The sequence below is a fragment of the Colletes latitarsis genome, unplaced genomic scaffold (genome assembly GCF_051014445.1).
Source record: "Colletes latitarsis isolate SP2378_abdomen unplaced genomic scaffold, iyColLati1 scaffold0002, whole genome shotgun sequence".
In the NCBI taxonomy this organism is placed as follows: Eukaryota; Metazoa; Arthropoda; class Insecta; order Hymenoptera; family Colletidae; genus Colletes; species Colletes latitarsis.
In genome coordinates this window covers 34,882,468-34,909,335 of record NW_027488365.1, presented here as the reverse complement: position 1 = coordinate 34,909,335, position 26,868 = coordinate 34,882,468, and positions in this window count along the sequence as shown.

The following is a 26,868-nucleotide window of genomic DNA, read 5'->3' as shown; positions in this document are numbered from 1 at the left end:
ATATGCGAAAGTATGAGCCTGATGAGAGCAAATCCCACACTTAACGTAGACCTAACATGTGTTATCCTCTGAAATATTGATCGAGACCAGGTTTAGTCGACTGTTTCAGTGTGGTACCACATTACTACGTGATCCAAACCAAAAAAAAGCCCAGAATCAGGCCATCAAGTATGAGAAATATGCGAAAGTATGAGCCTGATGAGAGCAAATCCCAGACCTAACCTAGACGTAACATGCGTTATCCCCTAAAATATTGATCGTCACCAGCTTTAATCGACTGATTCATTGTGGTATCACATTACTACGTGATCCAAACCAGAAAAAGCCCAGGATCTAGCCAACAAGTATAAGAAATATGCGAAAGTATGAGCCGATGAGAGCAAATCCCACACCTAACCTAGACCTACCAAGCGTTATCCTCTAAAATATTGATCGAAACCAGGTTTAATAGACTGTTTCAGTGTGGTTCCGCATTACTACGTGACCCCAACCAAAAAAAACCCAGGATCTGTTCAACAAGTATGTGAAGAATGCGAAAGTATGAGCCTGATGAGAGCAAATCCCAGACCTAACCTAGACCTAACATGCGTTATCCTCCAAAATATTGATCGAAACCAGGTTTAATAGACTGTTTCAGTGTGGTACCACATTACTACATGATCCAAGCCAAAAAAACCCCAGAATCTGGCCATCAAGTATGAGAAATATGCGATAGTATGATCCTGATGAGTGCAAATCCCAGACCTAACCTAGACGTAACATGCGTTATCCCCTAAAATATTGATCGTGACCAGCTTTAATCGACTGATTCATTGTGGTACCTCATTACTACGTGATCCAAGCCAAAAAAAGCCCAGAATCTGGCCATCAAGATAGATAAATATGCGAAAGTATGAGCCTGATGAGAGCAAATCCCACACCTAACGTAGACCTAACATGCGTTATCCCGTAAAATGTTGATCGTGACCAGGTTTAGTCGACTGTTTCAGTGTGGTACCACATTAGTACGTGATCCAAACCAGAAAAAGCCCAGGATCTAGCCAACAAGTATGAGAAATATGCGAAAGTATGAGCCGATGAGAGCAAATCCCACACCTAACCTAGACCTAACATGCGTTATCCTCTAAAATATTGATCGAAACCAGGTTTAATAGACTGTTTCAGTGTGGTACCACATTACTACATGATCCAAGCCAAAAAAACCCCAGAATCTGGCCATCAAGTATGAGAAATATGCGAAAGTATGAGCCTGATGACAGCAAATCCCACACCTAACGTAGGCCTAGCATGCGTTATCCTCTGAAATATTGATCGAGACCAGGTTTAGTCGACTGTTTCAGTGTCGTACCGCATTACTACGTGATCCAAACCGGAAAAAGTCCAGAATCTGGACATCAAGTATGAGAAATATGCGGAAGTATGAGCCGATGTGAGCAAACCCCACACCTAACCTAGACCTAACATGCGTTATCCTCTAAAATATTGATCGCAACCAGGTTTAATAGACTGTTTCAGTGTGGTACCACATTTCTCCGTGATCCAAACCAAAACAAGCTCAGAATCTGGCCATCAAGTATGAGAAATATGCGAAAGTATGAGCCTGATGAGAGCAAATCCCAGACCTAAACTAGACCTAACATGCGTTATCCCGTCAAATATCGATCGTGACCAGGTTTAGTCGACTGTTTCAGTGTGGTACCACATTAGTACGTGATACAAACCAGAAAAAGCCCAGGATCTAGCCAACAAGTATGAGAAATATGCGAAAGTATGAGCCGATGAGAGCAAAACCCACACCTAACCTAGACCTAACATGCGTTATCCTCTAAAATATTGATCGAAACCAGGTTTAGTCGACTGTTTCAGTGTGGTACCACATTACTACGTGATCCAAGCCAAAAAAAGCCCAGTATCCGGACATCAAGTATGAGAAATATGCGAAAGTATGAGCCTGATGAGAGCAAATCCCACACCTAAACTAGACCTAACATGCGTTATCCCCTAAAATATTGATCGAGACCAGGTTTAGTCGACTGTTTCAGTGTGGTACCACAATACTGCGTGATCCAAGCCAAAAAAAGCCCAGAATCTGGCCATCAAGTATGAGAAATATGCGAAAGTATGAGCCTGATGAGAGCAAATCCCACACCTAACGTAGACCTAGCATGTGTTATCCTCTGAAGTATTGATCGAGACCAGGTTTAGTCGACTGTTTCAGTGTGGTACCACATTACTACGTGATCCAAGCCGGAAAAAGCCCAGAATCTGGCCATCAAGTATGAGAAATATGCGAAAGTATGAGCCTGATGGGAGCAAATCCCACACCTAAACTAGACCTAACATGCGTTATCGCCTAAAATATTGATCGAGACCAGGTTTAGTCGACTGTTTCAGTGTGGTACCACATTACTACGTGATCCAAACCAGAAATAACCCAGGTTCTGTTCAAGAAGTATGTGAAGAATGCGAAAGTATGAGACTGAAGAGGGCAAATCCCAGGCCTAACCTAGACCTAACATGCGTTATCCTCTCAAATATTGATCGAGACCAGGTTTAGTCGACTGTTTCAGTGTGGTACCACATTACTACGTGATCCAATCCAGAAAAAGCCCAGGATCTGGCCAACAAGTATGAGAAATATGCGAAAGTATGAGCCTGATGAGAGCAAATCCCACACCTAACGTTGACCTAGCATGTGTTATCCTCTGAAATATTGATCGAGACCAGGTTTAGTCGACTGTTTCAGTGTGGTACCACATTACTACGTGACCCCAACCAAAAAAAACCCAGGATCTGTTCGACAAGTATGTGAAGAATGCGAAAGTATGAGCCTGATGAGAGGAAATCCCAGACCTAAACTAGACCTAACATGCGTTATCCCGTAAAATATTGATCGAGACCAGGTTTAGTCGACTATTTCAGTGTGGTACCACATTACTACGTGATCCATACCAGAAAAGGCCCAGGATCTGGCCAACAAGTACGGGAAATATGCGACAGTATGAGCCTGATGAGAGCGAATCCCAGGCCTAACCTAGACCTAACATGCGTTATCATCTAAAATATTGAGCGAAACCTGGTCTCATAGACTGTTTCAGTGTGGTACCACATTACTACGTGATCCAGGCCAAAAAAAGCCCAGAATCTGGCCATCAAGTATGAGAAATATGCGATAGTATGAGCCTGATGAGAGCAAATCCCACACCTAACGTAGACCTAGCATGTGTTATCCTCTGAAATATTCATCGAGACCAGGTTTAGTCGACTGTTTCAGTGTGGTACCACATTACTATGTGATCCAATCCTGAAAAAGCCCAGGATCTGGCCAACAAGTATGAGAAATATGCGAAAGTATGAGCCTGATGAGAGCAAATCCCAGACCTAAACTAGACCTAACATGCGTTATCCCGTAAAATATTGATCGTGACCAGGTTTAGTCGACTGTTTCAGTGTGGTACCACATTAGTACGTGATACAAATCAGAAAAAGCCCAGGATCTAGCCAACAAGTATGAGAAATATGCGAAAGTATGAGCCGATGAGAGCAAATCCCACACCTAACCTAGACCTAACATGCGTCATCCTCTAAAATATTGATCGAAACCAGGTTTAGTAGACTGTTTCAGTGTGGTACCACATTACTACGTGATCCAAGCCAAAAAAAGCCCAGAATCTGGTCATCAAGTATGAGAAATATGCGAAAGTATGAGCCGATGAGAGCAAATCGCACACCTAACCTAGACCTAACATTCGTTATCCTCTAAAATATTGATCGTAACCAGGTTTAATAGACTGTTTCAGTGTGGTACCACATTTCTACGTGATCCAAGCCAAAAAAAGCCCAGAATCTGGCCATCAAGTATGAGAAATATGCGACAGTATGAGCCTGATGAGAGCAAATCCCACACTTTACGTAGACCTAGCATGCGTTATCCCGTTAAATATCGATCGTGACCAGGTTTAGTCGACTGTTTCAGTGTGGTAACACATTAGTACGTGATACAAACCAGAAAAAGCCCAGGATCTAGCCAACAAGTATGAGAAATATGTGAAAGTATGAGCCGATGAGAGCAAAACCCACACCTAACCTAGACCTAACATGCGTTATCCTCTAAAATATTGATCGAAACCAGGTTTAGTCGACTGTTTCAGTGTGGTACCACATTACTACGTGATCCAAACCGGAAAAAGCCCAGAATCTGGCCATCAAGTATGAGAAATATGCGAAAGTATGAGCCTGATGGGGGCAAATCCCAGACCTAACCTAGACCTAACATGCGTTATCCCCTAAAATATTGATCGAGACCAGGTTTAGTCGACTGTTTCAGTGTGGTACCACATTCCTACGTGATCCAAGCCAAAAAAAGCCCAGAATCTGGCCAACAAGTATGAGAAATATGCGAAAGTATGAGCCTGATGAGAGCAAATCCCAGACCTAACCTAGACCTAACATGCGTTATCCTCTAAAATATTGATCGAAACCAGGTTTACTAGACTGTTTCAGTGTGGTACCGCAATACTACGTGATCCAAGCCAATAAAAGCCCAGAATCTGGCCATCAAGTATGAGAAATATGCGAAAGTATGAGCCTGATGAGGGCAAATCCCAGACCTAATCCAGACCTAGCATGCGTTATCCTCTGAAATATTGATCGAGACCAGGTTTAGTCGACTGCTTCAGTGTCGTACCACATTACTACGTGATCCAAACCGGAAAAAGCCCAGAATCTGGCCATCAAGTATGAGAAATATGCGAAAGTATGAGCCTGATGAGAGCAAATCCCAGACCTAAACTAGACCTAACATGCGTTATCCCGTAAAATATTGATCGTGACCAGGTTTAGTCGACTGTTTCATTGTGGTACCACATGACTACGTGATCCAAACCAGAAAGAGCCCAGGATCTAGCCAACAAGTATGAGAAATATGCGAAAGTATGAGCCGATGAGAGTAAATCCCACACCTAACCTAGACCTACCAAGCGTTATCCTCTAAAATATTGATCGAAACCAGGTTTAATAGACTGTTTCAGTGTGGTACCACATTACTACGTGATCCATACCAGAAAAGGCCCAGGATCTGGCCAACAAGTATGTGAAGAATGCGAAAGTATGAGCCTGATGAGAGCAAATCCCACACCTAACGTAGACCTAGCATGCGTTATCCTTTGAAATATTGATCGAGACCAGGTTTAGTCGACTGCTTCAGTGTCGTACCACATTACTACGTGATCCAAACCGGAAAAAGCCCAGAATCTGGCCATCAAGTATAAGAAATATGCGAAAGTATGAGCCTGATGAGAGGAAATCCCAGACCTAAACTAGACCTAACATGCGTTATCCCGTAAAATATTGATCGAGACCAGGTTTAGTCGACTATTTCAGTGTGGTACCACATTACTACGTGATCCATACCAGAAAAGGCCCAGGATCTGGCCAACAAGTACGGGAAATATGCGACAGTATGAGCCTGATGAGAGCGAATCCCAGGCCTAACCTAGACCTAACATGCGTTATCATCTAAAATATTGATCGAAACCTGGTTTCATAGACTGTTTCAGTGTGGTACCACATTACTACGTGATCCAGGCCAAAAATAGCCCAGAATCTGGCCATCAAGTATGAGAAATATGCGATAGTATGAGCCTGATGAGAGCAAATCCCACTCCTAACGTAGACCTAGCATGTGTTATCCTCTGAAATATTCATCGAGACCAGGTTTAGTCGACTGTTTCAGTGTGGTACCACATTACTATGTGATCCAATCCTGAAAAAGCCCAGGATCTGGCCAACAAGTATGAGAAATATGCGAAAGTATGAGCCTGATGAGAGCAAATCCCAGACCTAAACTAGACCTAACATGCGTTATCCCGTAAAATATTGATCGTGACCAGGTTTAGTCGACTGTTTCAGTGTGGTACCACATTAGTACGTGATACAAATCAGAAAAAGCCCAGGATCTAGCCAACAAGTATGAGAAATATGCGAAAGTATGAGCCGATGAGAGCAAATCCCACACCTAACCTAGACCTAACATGCGTCATCCTCTAAAATATTGATCGAAACCAGGTTTAGTAGACTGTTTCAGTGTGGTACCACATTACTACGTGATCCAAGCCAAAAAAAGCCCAGAATCTGGTCATCAAGTATGAGAAATATGCGAAAGTATGAGCCGATGAGAGCAAATCGCACACCTAACCTAGACCTAACATGCGTTATCCTCTAAAATATTGATCGTAACCAGGTTTAGTCGACTGTTTCAGTGTGGTACCACATTACTACGTGATCCATACCAGAAAAGGCCCAGGATCTGGCCAACAAGTACGGGAAATATGCGACAGTATGAGCCTGATGAGAGCGAATCCCAGGCCTAACCTAGACCTAACATGCGTTATCATCTAAAATATTGATCGAGACCAGGTTTAGTCGACTGCTTCAGTGTCGTACCACATTACTACGTGATCCAAACCGGAAAAAGCCCAGAATCTGGCAATCAAGTATGAGAAATATGCGAAAGTATGAGCCTGATGAGAGCAAATCCCAGACCTAAACTAGACCTAACATGCGTTATCCCGTAAAATATTGATCGTGACCAGGTTTTGTCGACTGTTTCAGTGTGGTACCACATTAGTACGTGATCCAGACCAGAAAAAGCCCAGGATCTAGCCAACAAGTATGAGAAATATGCGAAAGTATGAGCCGATGGGAACAAATCCCACACCTAACCTAGACCTAACATGCGTTATCCTCTAAAATATTGATCGAAACCAGGTTTAATAGACTGTTTCAGTGTGGTACCACATTACTACATGATCCAAGCCAAAAAAACCCCAGAATCTGGCCATCAAGTACGAGAAATATGCGAAAGTATGAGCCTGATGAGAGCAAATCCCACACCTAACGTAGGCCTAGCATGCGTTATCCTCTGAAATATTGATCGAGACCAGGTTTAGTCGACTGTTTCAGTGTCGTACCGCATTACTACGTGATCCAAACCGTAAAAAGCCCAGAATCTGGACATCAAGTATGAGAAATATGCGGAAGTATGAGCCGATGTGAGCAAATCCCACACCTAACCTAGACCTAACATGCGTTATCCTCTAAAATATTGATCGTAACCAGGTTTAATAGACTGCTTCAGTGTGGTACCACATTTCTCCGTGATCCAAACCAAAACAAGCCCAGAATCTGGCCATCAAGTATGAGAAATATGCGAAAGTATGAGCCTGATGAGAGCAAATCCCAGACCTAAACTAGACCTAACATGCGTTATCCCGTCAAATATCGATCGTGACCAGGTTTAGTCGACTGTTTCAGTGTGGTACCACATTAGTACGTGATACAAACCAGAAAAAGCCCAGGATCTAGCCAACAAGTATGAGAAATATGCGAAAGTATGAGCCGATGAGAGCAAAACCCACACCTAACCTAGACCTAACATGCGTTATCCTCTAAAATATTGATTGAAACCAGGTTTAGTCGACTGTTTCAGTGTGGTACCACATTACTACGTGATCCAAGCCAAAAAAAGCCCAGAATCTGGCCATCAAGTATGAGAAATATGCGAAAGTATGAGCCTGATGAGAGCAAATCCCACACCTAACGTAGAGCTAGCATGTGTTATCCTCTGAAGTATTGATCGAAACCAGGTTTAGTAGACTGTTTCAGTGTGGTACCACATTACTACGTGATCCAAGCCAAAAAAAGCCCAGAATCTGGTCATCAAGTATGAGAAATATGCGAAAGTATGAGCCGATGAGAGCAAATCGCACACCTAACCTAGACCTAACATGCGTTATCCTCTAAAATATTGATCGTAACCAGGTTTAATAGACTGTTTCAGTGTGGTACCACATTTCTACGTGATCCAAGCCAAAACAAGCCCAGAATCTGGCCATCAAGTATGAGAAATATGCGACAGTATGAGCCTGATGAGAGCAAATCCCACACTTTACGTAGACCTAGCATGTGTTATCCTCTGAAGTATTGATCGAGACCAGGTTTAGTCGACTGTTTCAGTGTGGTACCACATTACTACGTGATCCAAACCGGAAAAAGCCCAGAATCTGGCCATCAAGTATGAGAAATATGCGAAAGTATGAGCCTGATGGGAGCAAATCCCAGGCCTAACCTAGACCTAACATGCGTTATCCCGTAAAATATCGATCGTGACCAGGTTTAGTCATTTGTTTCAGTGTGGTACCACATTAGTACGTGATACAAACCAGAAAAAGCCCAGGATCTAGCCAACAAGTATGAGAAATATGCGAATGTATGAGCCGATGAGAGCAAATCCCACACCTAACCTAGACCTAACATGCGTTATCCTCTAAAATATTGATCGAAACCAGGTTTAGTCGACAGTTTCAGTGTGGTACCACATCACTACGTGATCCAAACCAGAAATAACCCAGGATCTGTTCAAGAAGTATGTGAAGAATGCGAAAGTATGAGACTGAAGAGGGCAAATCCCAGGCCTAACCTAGACCTAACATGCGTTATCCTCTGAAATATTGATCGAGACCAGGTTTAGTCGACTGTTTCAGTGTGGTACCACATTACTACGTGATCCAATCCAGAAAAAGCCCAGGATCTGGCCAACAAGTATGAGAAATATGCGAAAGTATGAGCCTGATGAGAGCGAATCCCAGACCTAACCTAGACCTAACATGCGTTATCCACTAAAATATTGATCGAAACCAGGTTTAATGGACAGTTTCAGTGTGGTACCACATTACTACGTGTTCCAATCCAGAAAAAGCCCAGGATCTGGCCAACAAGTGTGAGAAATATGCGAAAGTATGAGCCTGATGAGAGCAAATCCCAGATTTAACCTAGACCTAACATGCGTTATCCTCTAAAATATTGATCGAATCCAGGTTTAATAGACTGTTTCTGTGTGGTACCACATTACTACGTGATCCAAGCCGAAAAAAGCCCAGAATCTGGCCTTCAAGTATGAGAAATATGCGAAAGTATGAGCCTGATGAGAGCAAATCCCACACCTAACGTAGAGCTAGCATGTGTTATCCTCTGAAATATTGATCGAGACCAGGTTTAGTCGACTGTTTCAGTGTGGTACCACATTACTACGTGATCAAAACCAAAAAAAAGCCCAGAATCTGGCCATCAAGTATGAGAAATATGCGAAAGTATGAGCCTGATGAGAGCAAATCCCAGACCAAACCTAGACGTAACATGCGTTATCCCCTAAAATATTGATCTTCACCAGCTTTAATCGACTGATTCATTGTGGTACCACATTACTACGTGATCCAAACCAGAAAAAGCCCAGGATCTAGCCAACAAGTCTGAGAAATATGCGAAAGTATGAGCCGATGAGTGTAAATCCCACACCTAACCTAGACCTACCAAGCGTTATCCTCTAAAATATTGATCGAAACCAGGTTTAATAGACTGTTTCAGTGTGGTACCACATTACTACGTGATCCATACCAGAAAAGGCCCAGGATCTGGCCAACAAGTACGGGAAATATGCGACAGTATGAGCCTGATGAGAGCGAATCCCAGGCCTAACCTAGACCTAACATGCGTTATCATCTAAAATATTGATCGAAACCTGGTTTAATAGACTGTTTCAGTGTGGTACCACATTACTACGTGATCCAAGCCAAAGAAAGCCCAGAATCTGGCCATCAAGTATGAGAAATATGCGATAGTATGAGCCTGATGAGAGCAAATCCCACACCTAACGTAGACCTAGCATGTGTTATCCTCTGAAATATTGACCTTCACCAGCTTTAATCGACTGATTCAGTGTGGTACCACATTACTACATGATCCAAGCCAAAAAAAGCCCAGAATCTGGCCATCAAGTAAGAGAAATATGCGAAAGTATGAGCCTGATGAGAGCAAATCCCACACCTAACGTAGACCTAACATGCGTTATCCTCTGAAATATTGATCGTAACCAGGTTTAATAGACTGTTTCAGTGTGGTACCACATTTCTACGTGATCCAAGCCAAAAAAAGCCCAGAATCTGGTCATCAAGTATGAGAAATATGCGAAAGTATGAGCCGATGAGAGCAAATCCCACACCTAACCTAGACCTAACATGCGTTATCCCGTAAAATATTGATCGTGACCAGGTTTAGTCGACTGTTTCAGTGTGGTACCACATTAGTACGTGATACAAATCAGAAAAAGCCCAGGATCTAGCCAACAAGTATGAGAAATATGCGAAAGTATGAGCCGATGAGAGCAAATCCCACACCTAACCTAGACCTAACATGCGTCATCCTCTAAAATATTGATCGAAACCAGGTTTAGTAGACTGTTTCAGTGTGGTACCACATTACTACGTGATCCAAGCCAAAAAAAGCCCAGAATCTGGTCATCAAGTATGAGGAATATGCGAAAGTATGAGCCGATGAGAGCAAATCCCACACCTAACCTAGACCTAACATGCGTTATCCTCTAAAATATTGATCGTAACCAGGTTTAATAGACTGTTTCAGTGTGGTACCACATTTCTACGTGATCCAAGCCAAAAAAAGCCCAGAATCTGGCCATCAAGTATGAGAAATATGCGAAAGTATGAGCCTGATGAGAGCAAATCCCAGACCTAAACTAGACCTAACATGCGTTATCCCGTAAAATATCGATCGTGACCTGGTTTAGTCATTTGTTTCAGTGTGGCACCACATCAGTACGTGATACAAACCAGAAAAAGCCCAGGATCTAGCCAACAAGTATGAGAAATATGCGAAAGTATGAGCCGATGAGAGCAAATCCCACACCTAAACTAGACCTAACATGCGTTATCCCCTAAAATATTGATCGAGACCAGGTCTAATCGTCTGTTTCAGTGTGGTACCACATTACTGTGTGATCCAAACCAGAAATAACCCAGGAACTGTTCGAGAAGTATGTGAAGAATGCGAAAGTATGAGACTGAAGAGGGCAAATCCCAGGCCTAACCAAGACCTAACATGCGTTATCCTCTGAAATATTGATCGAGACCAGGTTTAGTCGACTGTTTCAGTGTGGTACCACATTACTACGTGATCCAATCCATAAAAAGCCCAGGATCTGGCCAACAAGTATGAGAAATATGCGAAAGTATGAGCCTGATGAGAGCAAATCCCACACCTAACGTAGACCTAGCATGTGTTATCCTCTGAAATATTGATCGAGACCATGTTTAGTCGACTGTTTCTGTGTGGTACCACATAACTACGTGATCCAAACCGGAAAAGCCCAGAATCTGGCCATCAAGTATGAGAAATATGCGAAAGTATGAGCCTGATGAGAGCAAATCCCAGACCTAACCTAGTCCTAACATGCGTTATCCCTTAAAATATTGATCGAGACCAGGTCTAATCGTCTGTTTCAGTGTGGTACCACATTACTGTGTGATCCAAACCAGAAATAACCCAGGATCTGTTCGAGAAGTATGTGAAGAATGCGAAAGTATGAGACTGAAGAGGGCAAATCCCAGGCCTAACCAAGACCTAACATGCGTTATCCCCTAAAATATTGATCGAGACCAGGTCTAATCGTCTGTTTCAGTGTGGTACCACATTACTGTGTGATCCAAACCAGAAATAACCCACGATCTGTTCGAGAAGTATGTGAAGAATGCGAAAGTATGAGACTGAAGAGGGCAAATCCCAGGCCTAACCAAGACCTAACATGCGTTATCCTCTGAAATATTGATCGAAACCAGGTTTAGTCGACAGTTTCAGTGTGGAACCACATTACTACGTGATCCAAGCCAAAAAAAGCCCAGTATCCGGACATCAAGTATGAGAAATATGCGAAAGTATGAGCCTGATGAGAGCAAATCCCACACCTAACGTAGACCTAGCATGTGTTATCCTCTGAAATATTGATCGAGACCATGTTTAGTCGACTGTTTCTGTGTGGTACCACATAACTACGTGATCCAAACCGGAAAAAGCCCAGAATCTGGCCATCAAGTATGAGAAATATGCGAAAGTATGAGCCTGATGAGAGCAAATCCCAGACCTAACCTAGTCCTAACATGCGTTATCCCTTAAAATATTGATCGAGACCAGGTCTAATCGTCTGTTTCAGTGTGGTACCACATTACTGTGTGATCCAAACCAGAAATAACCCAGGATCTGTTCGAGAAGTATGTGAAGAATGCGAAAGTATGAGACTGAAGAGGGCAAATCCCAGGCCTAACCAAGACCTAACATGCGTTATCCTCTGAAATATTGATCGAGACCAGGTTTAGTCGACTGTTTCAGTGTGGTACCACATTACTACGTGATCCAATCCATAAAAAGCCCAGGATCTGGCCAACAAGTATGAGAAATATGCGAAAGTATGAGTGTGATGAGAGCAAATCCCAGACCTAACCTAGACCTAACATGCGTTATCCTCTAAAATGTTGATCGAAACCACGTTTAATAGACTGTTTCAGTGTGGTACCACATTACTACGTGATCCAAGCCAAAAAAAGCCCAGAATCTGGCCATCAAGTATGAGAAATATGCGAAAGTATGAGACTGATGAGAGCAAATCCCACACCCAACGTAGACCCAGCATGTGTTATCCTCTGAAATATTGATCGAGACCAGGTTTAGTCGACTGTTTCAGTGTGGTACCACATTACTACGTGATCCAAACCAAAAAAAAGCCCGGAATCTGGCCATCAAGTATGAGAAATGTGCGAAAGTATGAGCCTGATGAGAGCAAATCCCAGAACTAACCTAGACCTAACATGCGTTATCCTCTAAAATATTGATGGAAACCAGGTTTAATGGACTGTTTCAGTGTGGTACCACATTACTACGTGATCCAAACCAGAAAAAAGCCCAGAATCTGGCCATCAAGTATGAGAAATATGCGAAAGTATGAGCCTGATGAGAGCAAATCCCAGACCTAACCTTGACCTAACATGCGTTATCTTCTAAAATATTAATCGAAACCAGGTTTAATATATTGTTTCAGTGTGGTACCACATTACTACGTGATCTAAGCCAAAAAAAGCCCAGAATCTGGCCATCAAGTATGAGAAATATGCGAAAGTATGATCCTGATGAGTGCAAATCCCAGACCTAACCTAGACGTAACATGCGTTATCCCCTAAAATATTGATCGTGACCAGCATTAATCGACTGATTCATTGTGGCACCCCATTACTACGTGATCCAAGCCAAAAAAAGCCCAGAATCTGGCCATCAAGATAGATAAATATGCGAAAGTATGAGCCTCATGAGAGCAAATCCCACACCTAACGTAGACCTAGCATGTGTTATCCTCTGAAATATTGATCGAGACCAGGTTTAGTCGACTGTTTCAGTGTGGTACCACATTACTACGTGATCCAAACCAAAAAAAAGCCCAGAATCAGGCCATCAAAGTATGAGAAATATGCGAAAGTATGAGCCTGATGGGTGCAAATCCCAGACCTAACCTAGACGTAACATGCGTTATCCCCTAAAATATTGATCGTCACCAGCTTTAATCGACTGATTCATTGTGGTACCACATTACTACGTGATCCAAACCAGAAAAAGCCCAGGTTCTAGCCAACAAGTATAAGAAATATGCAAAAGTATGAGCCGACGAGAGCAAATCCCACACCTAACCTAGACCTACCAAGCGTTATCCTTTAAAATATTGATCGTAACCAGGTTTAATAGACTGTTTCAGTGTGGTTCCGCATTACTACGTGACCACAACCAAAAAAAACCCAGGATCTCTTCAACAAGTATGTGAAGAATGCGAAAGTATGAGCCTGATGAGAGCAAATTCCACACCTAACGTAGACCTAGCATGCGTTATCCTCTGAAATATTGATCGAGACCAGGTATAGTCGACTGCTTCAGTGTCGTACCACATAACTACGTGATCCAAACCGGAAAAAGCCCAGAATCTGGCCATCAAGTATGAGAAATATGCGAAAGTATGAGCCTGATGAGAGCAAATCTCAGACCTAACCTAGACCTAACATGCGTTATCCTCTAAAATGTTGATCGAAACCAGGTTTAATAGAATGTTTCAGTGTCGTACCACATTACTACGTGATCCAAACAGGAAAAAGCCCAGAATCTGGACATCAAGTATGAGAAATATGCGAAAGTATGAGCCTGATGAGTGCAAATCCCAGACCTAACCTAGACGTAACATGCGTCATCCCCTAAAATATTGATCGTGACCAGCTTTAATCTACTGATTCATTGTGGTACCTCATTACTACGTGATCCAAGCCAAAAAAAGCCCAGAATCTGTCCATCAAGATTGATAAATATGCGAAAGTATGAGCCTGATGAGAGCAAATCCCACACCTAACGTAGACCTAGCATGTGTTATCCTCTGAAATATTGATCGAGACCAGGTTTAGTCGACTGTTTCAGTGTGGTGCCGCATTACTACGTGACCCCAACCAAAAAAAACCCAGGATCTGTTCGACAAGTATGTGAAGAATACGAAAGTATGAGTCTGATGAAGGCGAATCCGACGCCTAACCTAGACCTAACATGCGTTATCATCTAAAATATTGATCGAAACCTGGTTTAATCGACTGTTTCAGTGTGGTACCACATTACTATGTGATCCAAACCTGAAAAAGCCCCGGATCTGGCCAACAAGTATGCGAAAAATGTGAAAGTATGACCCTGATGAGGGCAAATCCCAGGCCTAACCTAGACCTAACATGCGTTATCCTCTAAAATATTGATCGAAACCAGGTTTAATGGACAGTTTCAATGTGGTACCGCATTACTACGTGATCCAAACCAAAAAAAGCCCAGAATCTGGCCATCAAGTATGAGAAATATGCGAAAGTATGAGCCTGATGAGAGCAAATCTCAGACCTAACCTAGACCTAACATGCCTTATCCTCTAAAATGTTGATCGAAACCAGGTTTAATAGAATGTTTCAGTGTCGTACCACATTACTACGTGATCCAAACAGGAAAAAGCCCAGAATCTGGACATCAAGTATGAGAAATATGCGAAAGTATGAGCCTGATGAGAGCAAATCCCACACCTAAACTAGACCTAACATGCGTTATCCCCTAAAATCTTGATCGAGACCAGGTTTAGTCGACTGTTTCAGTGTGGTACCACATTACTACGTGATCCAATCCAGAAAAAGCCCAGGATCTGGCCAACAACTATGAGAAATATGCGCAAGTATGAGCCTGATGAGAGCAAATCCCAGATCTAACCTAGACCTAACATGCGTTATCCTCTAAAATATTGATGGAAACCAGGTTTAATAGACTGTTTCAGTGTGGTACCACATTACTACGTGATCCAAGCCAAAAAAAGCCCAGAATCTGGCCATCAAGTATGAGAAATATGCGAAAGTATGAGCCTGATGAGAGCAAATCCCACACCTAACGTAGACCTAGCATGTGTTATCCTCTGAAATATTGATCGAAACCAGGTTTAATAGACTGTTTCAGTGTGGTTCCGCATTACTACGTGACCCCAACCAAAAAAAACCCAGGATCTGTTCAACAAGTATGTGAAGAATGCGAAAGTATGAGCCTGATGAGAGCAAATCCCACACCTAACGTAGACCTAGCATGCGTCATCCTCTGAAATATTGATCGAGACCAGGTTTAGTCGACTGCTTCAGTGTCGTACCACATTACTACGTGATCCAATCCAGAAAAAGCCCAGAATCAGGCCATCAAGTATGAGAAATATGCGAAAGTATGAGCCTGATGAGAGCAAATCTCAGACCTAACCTAGACCTAACATGCGTTATCCTCTAAAATGTTGATCGAAACCAGGTTTAATAGAATGCTTCAGTGTCGTACCACATTACTACGTGATCCAAACAGGAAAAAGCCCAGAATCTGGACATCAAGTATGAGAAATATGCGGAAGTATGAGCGTGATGAGAGCAAATCCCAGACCTAACCTAGACCTAACATGCGTTATCCTCTAAAATATTGATCGCGACCAGGTTTAGTCGACTGCTTCAGTGTCGTACCACATTACTACGTGATCCAAACCGGAAAAAGCCCAGAATCTGACCATCAAGTATGAGAGAAATGCGAAAGTATGAGCCTGATGAGAGCAAATCCCAGAACTAACCTAGACCTAACATGCGTTATCCTCTAAAATATTGATGGAAACCAGGTTTAATTGACTGTTTCAGTGTGGTACCACATTACTACGTGATCCAAACCAGAAAAAAGCCCAGAATCTGGCCATGAAGTATGAGAAATATGCGAAAGTATGAGCCTGATGAGAGCAAATCCCAGACCTAACCTAGACCTAACATGCGTTATCTTCTAAAATATTGATCGAAACCAGGTTTAATAAATTGTTTCAGTGTGGTACCACATTACTACGTGATCTAAGCCAAAAAAAGCCCAGAATCTGGCCATCAAGTATGAGAAATATGCGAAAGTATGATCCTGATGAGTGCAAATCCCAGACCTAACCTAGACGTAACATGCGTTATCCCCTAAAATATTGATCGTGACCAGCATTAATCGACTGATTCATTGTGGCACCTCATTACTACGTGATCCAAGCCAAAAAAAGCCCAGAATCTGGCCATCAAGATAGATAAATATGCGAAAGTATGAGCCTGATGAGAGCAAATCCCACACCTAACGTAGACCTAGCATGTGTTATCCTCTGAAATATTGATCGAGACCAGGTTTAGTCGACTGTTTCAGTGTGGTACCACATTACTACGTGATCCAAACCAAAAAAAAGCCCAGAATCAGGCCATCAAAGTATGAGAAATATGCGAAAGTATGAGCCTGATGGGTGCAAATCCCAGACCTAACCTAGACGTAACATGCGTTATCCCCTAAAATATTGATCGTCACCAGCTTTAATCGACTGATTCATTGTGGTACCACATTACTACGTGATCCAAACCAGAAAAAGCCCAGGTTCTAGCCAACAAGTATAAGAAATATGCAAAAGTATGAGCCGACGAGAGCAAATCCCACACCTAACCTAGACCTACCAAGCGTTATCTCTAAAATATTGATCGTAACCAGGTTTAATAGACTGTTTCAGTGTGGTTCCGCATTACTACGTGACCCCAACCAAAAAAAACCCAGGATCTGTTCAACAAGTATGTGAAGAATGCGAAAGTATGAGCCTGATGAGAGCAAATTCCACACCTAACGTAGACCTAGCATGCGTTATCCTCTGAAATATTGATCGAGACCAGGTATAGTCGACTGCTTCAGTGTCGTACCACATAACTACGTGATCCAAACCGGAAAAAGCCCAGAATCTGGCCATCAAGTATGAGAAATATGCGAAAGTATGAGCCTGATGAGAGCAAATCTCAGACCTAACCTAGACCTAACATGCGTTATCCTCTAAAATGTTGATCGAAACCAGGTTTAATAGAATGTTTCAGTGTCGTACCACATTACTACGTGATCCAAACAGGAAAAAGCCCAGAATCTGGACATCAAGTATGAGAAATATGCGAAAGTATGAGCCTGATGAGTGCAAATCCCAGACCTAACCTAGACGTAACATGCGTCATCCCCTAAAATATTGATCGTGACCAGCTTTAATCTACTGATTCAGTGTGGTGCCGCATTACTACGTGACCCCAACCAAAAAAAATCCAGGATCTGTTCGACAAGTATGTGAAGAATGCGAAAGTATGAGTCTGATGAAGGCGAATCCGACGCCTAACCTAGACCTAACATGCGTTATCATCTAAAATATTGATCGAAACCTGGTTTAATCGACTGTTTCAGTGTGGTACCACTTTACTATGTGATCCAAACCTGAAAAAGCCCGGGATCTGGCCAACAAGTATGCGAAAAATGTGAAAGTATGACCCTGATGAGGGCAAATCCCAGGCCTAACCTAGACCTAACATGCGTTATCCTCTAAAATATTGATCGAAACCAGGTTTAATGAACAGTTTCAATGTGGTACCGCATTACTACGTGATCCAATCCAGAAAAAGCCCAGAATCTGGCCATCAAGTATGAGAAATATGCGAAAGTATGAGCCTGATGAGAGCAAATCTCAGACCTAACCTAGACCTAACATGCGTTATCCTCTAAAATATTGATGGAAACCAGGTTTAATAGACTGTTTCAGTGTGGTACCACATTACTACGTGATCCAAGCCAAAAAAAGCCCAGAATCTGGCCATCAAGTATGAGAAATATGCGAAAGTATGAGCCTGATGAGAGCAAATCCCACACCTAACGTAGACCTAGCATGCGTTATCCTCTGAAATATTGATCGAGACCAGGTTTAGTCGACTGCTTCAGTGTCGTACCACATTACTACGTGATCCAATCCAGAAAAAGCCCAGAATCTGGCCATCAAGTATGAGAAATATGCGAAAGTATGAGCCTGATGAGAGCAAATCTCAGACCTAACCTAGACCTAACATGCGTTATCCTCTAAAATGTTGATCGAAACCTGGTTTAATAGAATGCTTCAGTGTCGTACCACATTACTACGTGATCCAAACAGGAAAAAGCCCAGAATCTGGACGTCAAGTATGAGAAATATGCGGAAGTATGAGCGTGATGAGAGCAAATCCCGGACCTAACCTAGACCTAACATGCGTTATCCTCTAAAATATTGATGGAAACCAGGTTTAATTGACTGTTTCAGTGTGGTACCACATTACTACGTGATCCAAACCAGAAAAAAGCCCAGAATCTGGCCATGAAGTATGAGAAATATGCGAAAGTATGAGCCTGATGAGAGCAAATCCCAGACCTAACCTAGACGTAACATGCGTTATCCCCTAAAATATTGATCGTCACCAGCTTTAATCGACTGATTCATTGTGGTACCACATTACTACGTGATCCAAGCCAAAAAAAGCCCAGAATCTGGTCATCAAGTATGAGAAATATGCGAAAGTATGAGCCGATGAGAGCAAATCCCACACCTAACCTTGACCTAACATGCGTTATCATCTAAAATATTGATCGAAACCAGGTTTAATAGACTGTTTCAGTGTGGTACCACATTACTACGTGATCCAAGCCAAAAAAAGCCCAGAATCTGGCCATCAAGTATGAGAAATATGCGAAAGTATGAGCCTGATGAGAGCAAATCCCACACCTAACGTAGACCTAGCATGTGTTATCCTCTGAAATATTGATCGAAACCAGGTTTAATAGACTGTTTCAGTGTGGTTCCGCATTACTACGTGACCCCAACCAAAAAAAACTCAGGATCTGTTCAACAAGTATGTGAAGAATGCGAAAGTATGAGCCTGATGAGAGCAAATCCCACACCTAACGTAGACCTAGCATGCGTTATCCTCTGAAATATTGATCGAGACCAGGTTTAGTCGACTGCTTCAGTGTCGTACCACATTACTACGTGATCCAATCCAGAAAAAGCCCAGAATCAGGCCATCAAGTATGAGAAATATGCGAAAGTATGAGCCTGATGAGAGCAAATCTCAGACCTAACCTAGACCTAACATGCGTTATCCTCTAAAATGTTGATCGAAACCAGGTTTAATAGAATGCTTCAGTGTCGTACCACATTACTACGTGATCCAAACAGGAAAAAGCCCAGAATCTGGACATCAAGTATGAGAAATATGCGGAAGTATGAGCGTGATGAGAGCAAATCCCAGACCTAACCCAGACCTAACATGCGTTATCCTCTAAAATATTGATCGCGACCAGGTTTAGTCGACTGCTTCAGTGTCGTACCACATTACTACGTGATCCAAACCGGAAAAAGCCCAGAATCTGACCATCAAGTATGAGAGATATGCGAAAGTATGAGCCTGATGAGAGCAAATCCCAGAACTAACCTAGACCTAACATGCGTTATCCTCTAAAATATTGATGGAAACCAGGTTTAATTGACTGTTTCAGTGTGGTACCACATTACTACGTGATCCAAACCAGAAAAAAGCCCAGAATCTGGCCATGAAGTATGAGAAATATGCGAAAGTATGAGCCTGATGAGAGCAAATCCCAGACCTAACCTAGACCTAACATGCGTTATCATCTAAAATATTGATCGAAACCAGGTTTAATATATTGTTTCAGTGTGGTACCACATTACTACGTGATCTAAGCCAAAAAAAGCCCAGAATCTGGCCATCAAGTATGAGAAATATGCGAAAGTATGATCCTGATGAGTGCAAATCCCAGACCTAACCTAGACGTAACATGCGTTATCCCCTAAAATATTGATCGTGACCAGCATTAATCGACTGATTCATTGTGGCACCTCATTACTACGTGATCCAAGCCAAAAAAAGCCCAGAATCTGGCCATCAAGATAGATAAATATGCGAAAGTATGAGCCTGATGAGAGCAAATCCCACACCTAACGTAGACCTAGCATGTGTAATCCTCTGAAATATTGATCGAGACCAGGTTTAGTCGACTGTTTCAGTGTAGTACCACATTACTACGTGATCCAAACCAAAAAAAAGCCCAGAATCAGGCCATCAAAGTATGAGAAATATGCGAAAGTATGAGCCTGATGGGTGCAAATCCCAGACCTAACCTAGACGTAACATGCGTTATCCCCTAAAATATTGATCGTCACCAGCTTTAATCGACTGATTCATTGTGGTACCACATTACTACGTGATCCAAACCAGAAAAAGCCCAGGTTCTAGCCAACAAGTATAAGAAATATGCAAAAGTATGAGCCGACGAGAGCAAATCCCACACCTAACCTAGACCTACCAAGCGTTATCCTCTAAAATATTGATCGTAACCAGGTTTAATAGACTGTTTCAGTGTGGTTCCGCATTACTACGTGACCCCAACCAAAAAAAACCCAGGATCTGTTCAACAAGTATGTGAAGAATGCGAAAGTATGAGCCTGATGAGAGCAAATTCCACACCTAACGTAGACCTAGCATGCGTTATCCTCTGAAATGTTGATCGAAACCAGGTTTAATAGAATGTTTCAGTGTCGTACCACATTACTATGTGATCCAAACAGGAAAAAGCCCAGAATCTGGACATCAAGTATGAGAAATATGCGAAAGTATGAGCCTGATGAGTGCAAATCCCAGACCTAACCTAGACGTAACATGCGTCATCCCCTAAAATATTGATCGTGACCAGCTTTAATCTACTGATTCATTGTGGTACCTCATTACTACGTGATCCAAGCCAAAAAAAGCCCAGAATCTGTCCATCAAGATTGATAAATATGCGAAAGTATGAGCCTGATGAGAGCAAATCCCACACCTAACGTAGACCTAGCATGTGTTATCCTCTGAAATATTGATCGAGACCAGGTTTAGTCGACTGTTTCAGTGTGGTGCCGCATTACTACGTGACCCCAACCAAAAAAAACCCAGGATCTGTTCGACAAGTATGTGAAGAATACGAAAGTATGAGTCTGATGAAGGCGAATCCGACGCCTAACCTAGACCTAACATGCGTTATCATCTAAAATATTGATCGAAACCTGGTTTAATCGACTGTTTCAGTGTGGTACCACATTACTATGTGATCCAAACCTGAAAAAGCCCCGGATCTGGCCAACAAGTATGCGAAAAATGTGAAAGTATGACACTGATGAGGGCAAATCCCAGGCCTAACCTAGACCTAACATGCGTTATCCTCTAAAATATTGATCGAAACCAGGTTTAATGGACAGTTTCAATGTGGTACCGCATTACTACGTGATCCAAACCAAAAAAAGCCCAGAATCTGGCCATCAAGTATGAGAAATATGCGAAAGTATGAGCCTGATGAGAGCAAATCTCAGACCTAACCTAGACCTAACATGCCTTATCCTCTAAAATGTTGATCGAAACCAGGTTTAATAGAATGTTTCAGTGTCGTACCACATTACTACGTGATCCAAACAGGAAAAAGCCCAGAATCTGGACATCAAGTATGAGAAATATGCGAAAGTATGAGCCTGATGAGAGCAAATCCCACACCTAAACTAGACCTAACATGCGTTATCCCCTAAAATCTTGATCGAGACCAGGTTTAGTCGACTGTTTCAGTGTGGTACCACATTACTACGTGATCCAAACCAGAAATAACCCAGGATCTGTTCAAGAAGTATGTGAAGAATGCGAAAGTATGAGACTGAAGAGGGCAAATCCCAGGCCTAACCTAGACCTAACATGCGTTATCCTCTGAGATATAGATCGAGACCAGGTTGAGTCGACTGTTTCAGTGTGGTACCACATTACTACGTGATCCAATCCCGAAAAAGCCCAGGATCTGGCCAACAACTATGAGAAATATGCGCAAGTATGAGCCTGATGAGAGCAAATCCCAGATCTAACCTAGACCTAACATGCGTTATCCTCTAAAATATTGATGGAAACCAGGTTTAATAGACTGTTTCAGTGTGGTACCACATTACTACGTGATCCAAACCAGAAAAAAGCCCAGAATCTGGCCATCAAGTATGAGAGATATGCGAAAGCATGAGCCTGATGAGAGCAAATCCCAGAACTAACCTAGACCTAACATGCGTTATCCTCTAAAATATTGATGGAAACCAGGTTTAATTGACTGTTTCAGTGTGGTACCACATTACTACGTGATCCAAACCAGAAAAAAGCCCAGAATCTGGCCATGAAGTATGAGAAATATGCGAAAGTATGAGCCTGATGAGAGCAAATCCCAGACCTAACCTAGACCTAACATGCGTTATCTTCTAAAATATTGATCGAAACCAGGTTTAATATATTGTTTCAGTGTGGTACCACATTACTACGTGATCTAAGCCAAAAAAAGCCCAGAATCTGGCCATCAAGTATGAGAAATATGCGAAAGTATGATCCTGATGAGTGCAAATCCCAGACCTAACCTAGACGTAACATGCGTTATCCCCTAAAATATTGATCGTGACCAGCTTTAATCGACTGATTCATTGTGGCACCTCATTACTACGTGATCCAAGCCAAAAAAAGCCCAGAATCTGGCCATCAAGATAGATAAATATGCGAAAGTATGAGCCTGATGAGAGCAAATCCCACACCTAACGTAGACCTAGCATGTGTTATCCTCTGAAATGTTGATCGAGACCAGGTTTAGTCGACTGTTTCAGTGTGGTACCACATTACTACGTGATCCAAACCAAAAAAAAGCCCAGAATCAGGCCATCAAAGTATGAGAAATATGCGTAAGTATGAGCCTGATGGGTGCAAATCCCAGACCTAACCTAGACGTAACATGCGTTATCCCCTAAAATATTGATCGTCACCAGCTTTAATCGACTGATTCATTGTGGTACCACATTACTACGTGATCCAAACCAGAAAAAGCCCAGGTTCTAGCCAACAAGTATAAGAAATATGCAAAAGTATGAGCCGATGAGAGCAAATCCCACACCTAACCTAGACCTACCAAGCGTTATCCTCTAAAATATTGATCGTAACCAGGTTTAATAGACTGTTTCAGTGTGGTTCCGCATTACTACGTGACCCCAACCAAAAAAAACCTAGGATCTGTTCAACAAGTATGTGAAGAATGCGAAAGTATGAGCCTGATGAGAGCAAATTCCACACCTAACGTAGACCTAGCATGCGTTATCCTCTGAAATATTGATCGAGACCAGGTATAGTCGACTGCTTCAGTGTCGTACCACATAACTACGTGATCCAAACCGGAAAAAGCCCAGAATCTGGCCATCAAGTATGAGAAATATGCGAAAGTATGAGCCTGATGAGAGCAAATCTCAGACCTAACCTAGACCTAACATGCGTTATCCTCTAAAATGTTGATCGAAACCAGGTTTAATAGAATGTTTCAGTGTCGTACCACATTACTACGTGATCCAAACAGGAAAAAGCCCAGAATCTGGACATCAAGTATGAGAAATATGCGAAAGTATGAGCCTGATGAGTGCAAATCCCAGACCTAACCTAGACGTAACATGCGTCATCCCCTAAAATATTGATCGTGACCAGCTTTAATCTACTGATTCATTGTGGTACCTCATTACTACGTGATCCAAGCCAAAAAAAGCCCAGAATCTGTCCATCAAGATTGATAAATATGCGAAAGTATGAGCCTGATGAGAGCAAATCCCACACCTAACGTAGACCTAGCATGTGTTATCCTCTGAAATATTGATCGAGACCAGGTTTAGTCGACTGTTTCAGTGTGGTGCCGCATTACTACGTGACCCCAACCAAAAAAAACCCAGGATCTGTTCGACAAGTATGTGAAGAATGCGAAAGTATGAGTCTGATGAAGGCGAATCCGACGCCTAACCTAGACCTAACATGCGTTATCATCTAAAATATTGATCGAAACCTGGTTTAATCGACTGTTTCAGTGTGGTACCACTTTACTATGTGATCCAAACCTGAAAAAGCCCGGGATCTGGCCAACAAGTATGCGAAAAATGTGAAAGTATGACCCTGATGAGGGCAAATCCCAGGCCTAACCTAGACCTAACATGCGTTATCCTCTAAAATATTGATCGAAACCAGGTTTAATAGACTGTTTCAGTGTGGTACCACATTACTACGTGATCCAAACAGGAAAAAGCCCAGAATCTGGACATCAAGTATGAGAAATATGCGAAAGTATGAGCCTGATGAGAGCAAATCCCACACCTAAACTAAACCTAACATGCGTTATCCCCTAAAATATTGATCGAGACCAGGTTTAGTCGACTGTTTCAGTGTGGTACCACATTACTACGTGATCCAAACCAGAAATAACCCAGGATCTGTTCAAGAAGTATGTGAAGAATGCGAAAGTATGAGACTGAAGAGGGCAAATCCCAGGCCTAACCTAGATCTAACATGCGTTATCCTCTGAGATATAGATCGAGACCAGGTTGAGTCGACTGTTTCAGTGTGGTACCACATTACTACGTGATCCAATCCAGAAAAAGCCCAGAATCTGGCCATCAAGTATGAGAAATATGCGAAAGTATGAGCCTGATGAGAGCAAATCTCAGACCTAACCTAGACCTAACATGCGTTATCCTCTAAAATATTGATGGAAACCAGGTTTAATAGACTGTTTCAGTGTGGTACCACATTACTACGTGATCCAAGCCAAAAAAAGCCCAGAATCTGGCCATCAGGTATGAGAAATATGCGAAAGTATGAGCCTGATGAGAGCAAATCCCACACCTAACGTAGACCTAGCATGCGTTATCCTCTGAAATATTGATCGAGACCAGGTTTAGTCGACTGTTTCAGTGTGGTACCACATTACTACGTGATCCAAACCAGAAATAACCCAGGATCTGTTCAAGAAGTATGTGAAGAATGCGAAAGTATGAGACTGAAGAGGGCAAATCCCAGGCCTAACCTAGATCTAACATGCGTTATCCTCTGAGATATAGATCGAGACCAGGTTGAGTCGACTGTTTCAGTGTGGTACCACATTACTACGTGATCCAATCCAGAAAAAGCCCAGAATCTGGCCATCAAGTATGAGAAATATGCGAAAGTATGAGCCTGATGAGAGCAAATCTCAGACCTAACCTAGACCTAACATGCGTTATCCTCTAAAATATTGATGGAAACCAGGTTTAATAGACTGTTTCAGTGTGGTACCACATTACTACGTGATCCAAGCCAAAAAAAGCCCAGAATCTGGCCATCAGGTATGAGAAATATGCGAAAGTATGAGCCTGATGAGAGCAAATCCCACACCTAACGTAGACCTAGCATGCGTTATCCTCTGAAATATTGATCGAGACCAGGTTTAGTCGACTGCTTCAGTGTCGTACCACATTACTACGTGATCCAATCCAGAAAAAGCCCAGAATCTGGCCATCAAGTATGAGAAATATGCGAAAGTATGAGCCTGATGAGAGCAAATCTCAGACCTAACCTAGACCTAACATGCGTTATCCTCTAAAATGTTGATCGAAACCTGGTTTAATAGAATGCTTCAGTGTCGTACCACATTACTACGTGATCCAAACAGGAAAAAGCCCAGAATCTGGACGTCAAGTATGAGAAATATGCGGAAGTATGAGCGTGATGAGAGCAAATCCCGGACCTAACCTAGACCTAACATGCGTTATCCTCTAAAATATTGATGGAAACCAGGTTTAATTGACTGTTTCAGTGTGGTACCACATTACTACGTGATCCAAACCAGAAAAAAGCCCAGAATCTGGCCATGAAGTATGAGAAATATGCGAAAGTATGAGCCTGATGAGAGCAAATCCCAGACCTAACCTAGACGTAACATGCGTTATCCCCTAAAATATTGATCGTCACCAGCTTTAATCGACTGATCCATTGTGGTACCACATTACTACGTGATCCAAGCCAAAAAAAGCCCAGAATCTGGTCATCAAGTATGAGAAATATGCGAAAGTATGAGCCGATGAGAGCAAATCCCACACCTAAACTAAACCTAACATGCGTTATCCCCTAAAATATTGATCGAGACCAGGTTTAGTCGACTGTTTCAGTGTGGTACCACATTACTACGTGATCCAAACCAGAAATAACCCAGGATCTGTTCAAGAAGTATGTGAAGAATGCGAAAGTATGAGACTGAAGAGGGCAAATCCCAGACCTAACCTAGACGTAACATGCGTTATCCCCTAAAATATTGATCGTCACCAGCTTTAATCGACTGATTCATTGTGGTACCACATTACTACGTGATCCAAACCAGAAAAAGCCCAGGTTCTAGCCAACAAGTATAAGAAATATGCAAAAGTATGAGCCGACGAGAGCAAATCCCACACCTAACCTAGACCTACCAAGCGTTATCCTCTAAAATATTGATCGTAACCAGGTTTAATAGACTGTTTCAGTGTGGTTCCGCATTACTACGTGACCCCAACCAAAAAAAACCCAGGATCTGTTCAACAAGTATGTGAAGAATGCGAAAGTATGAGCCTGATGAGAGCAAATTCCACACCTAACGTAGACCTAGCATGCGTTATCCTCTGAAATGTTGATCGAAACCAGGTTTAATAGAATGTTTCAGTGTCGTACCACATTACTA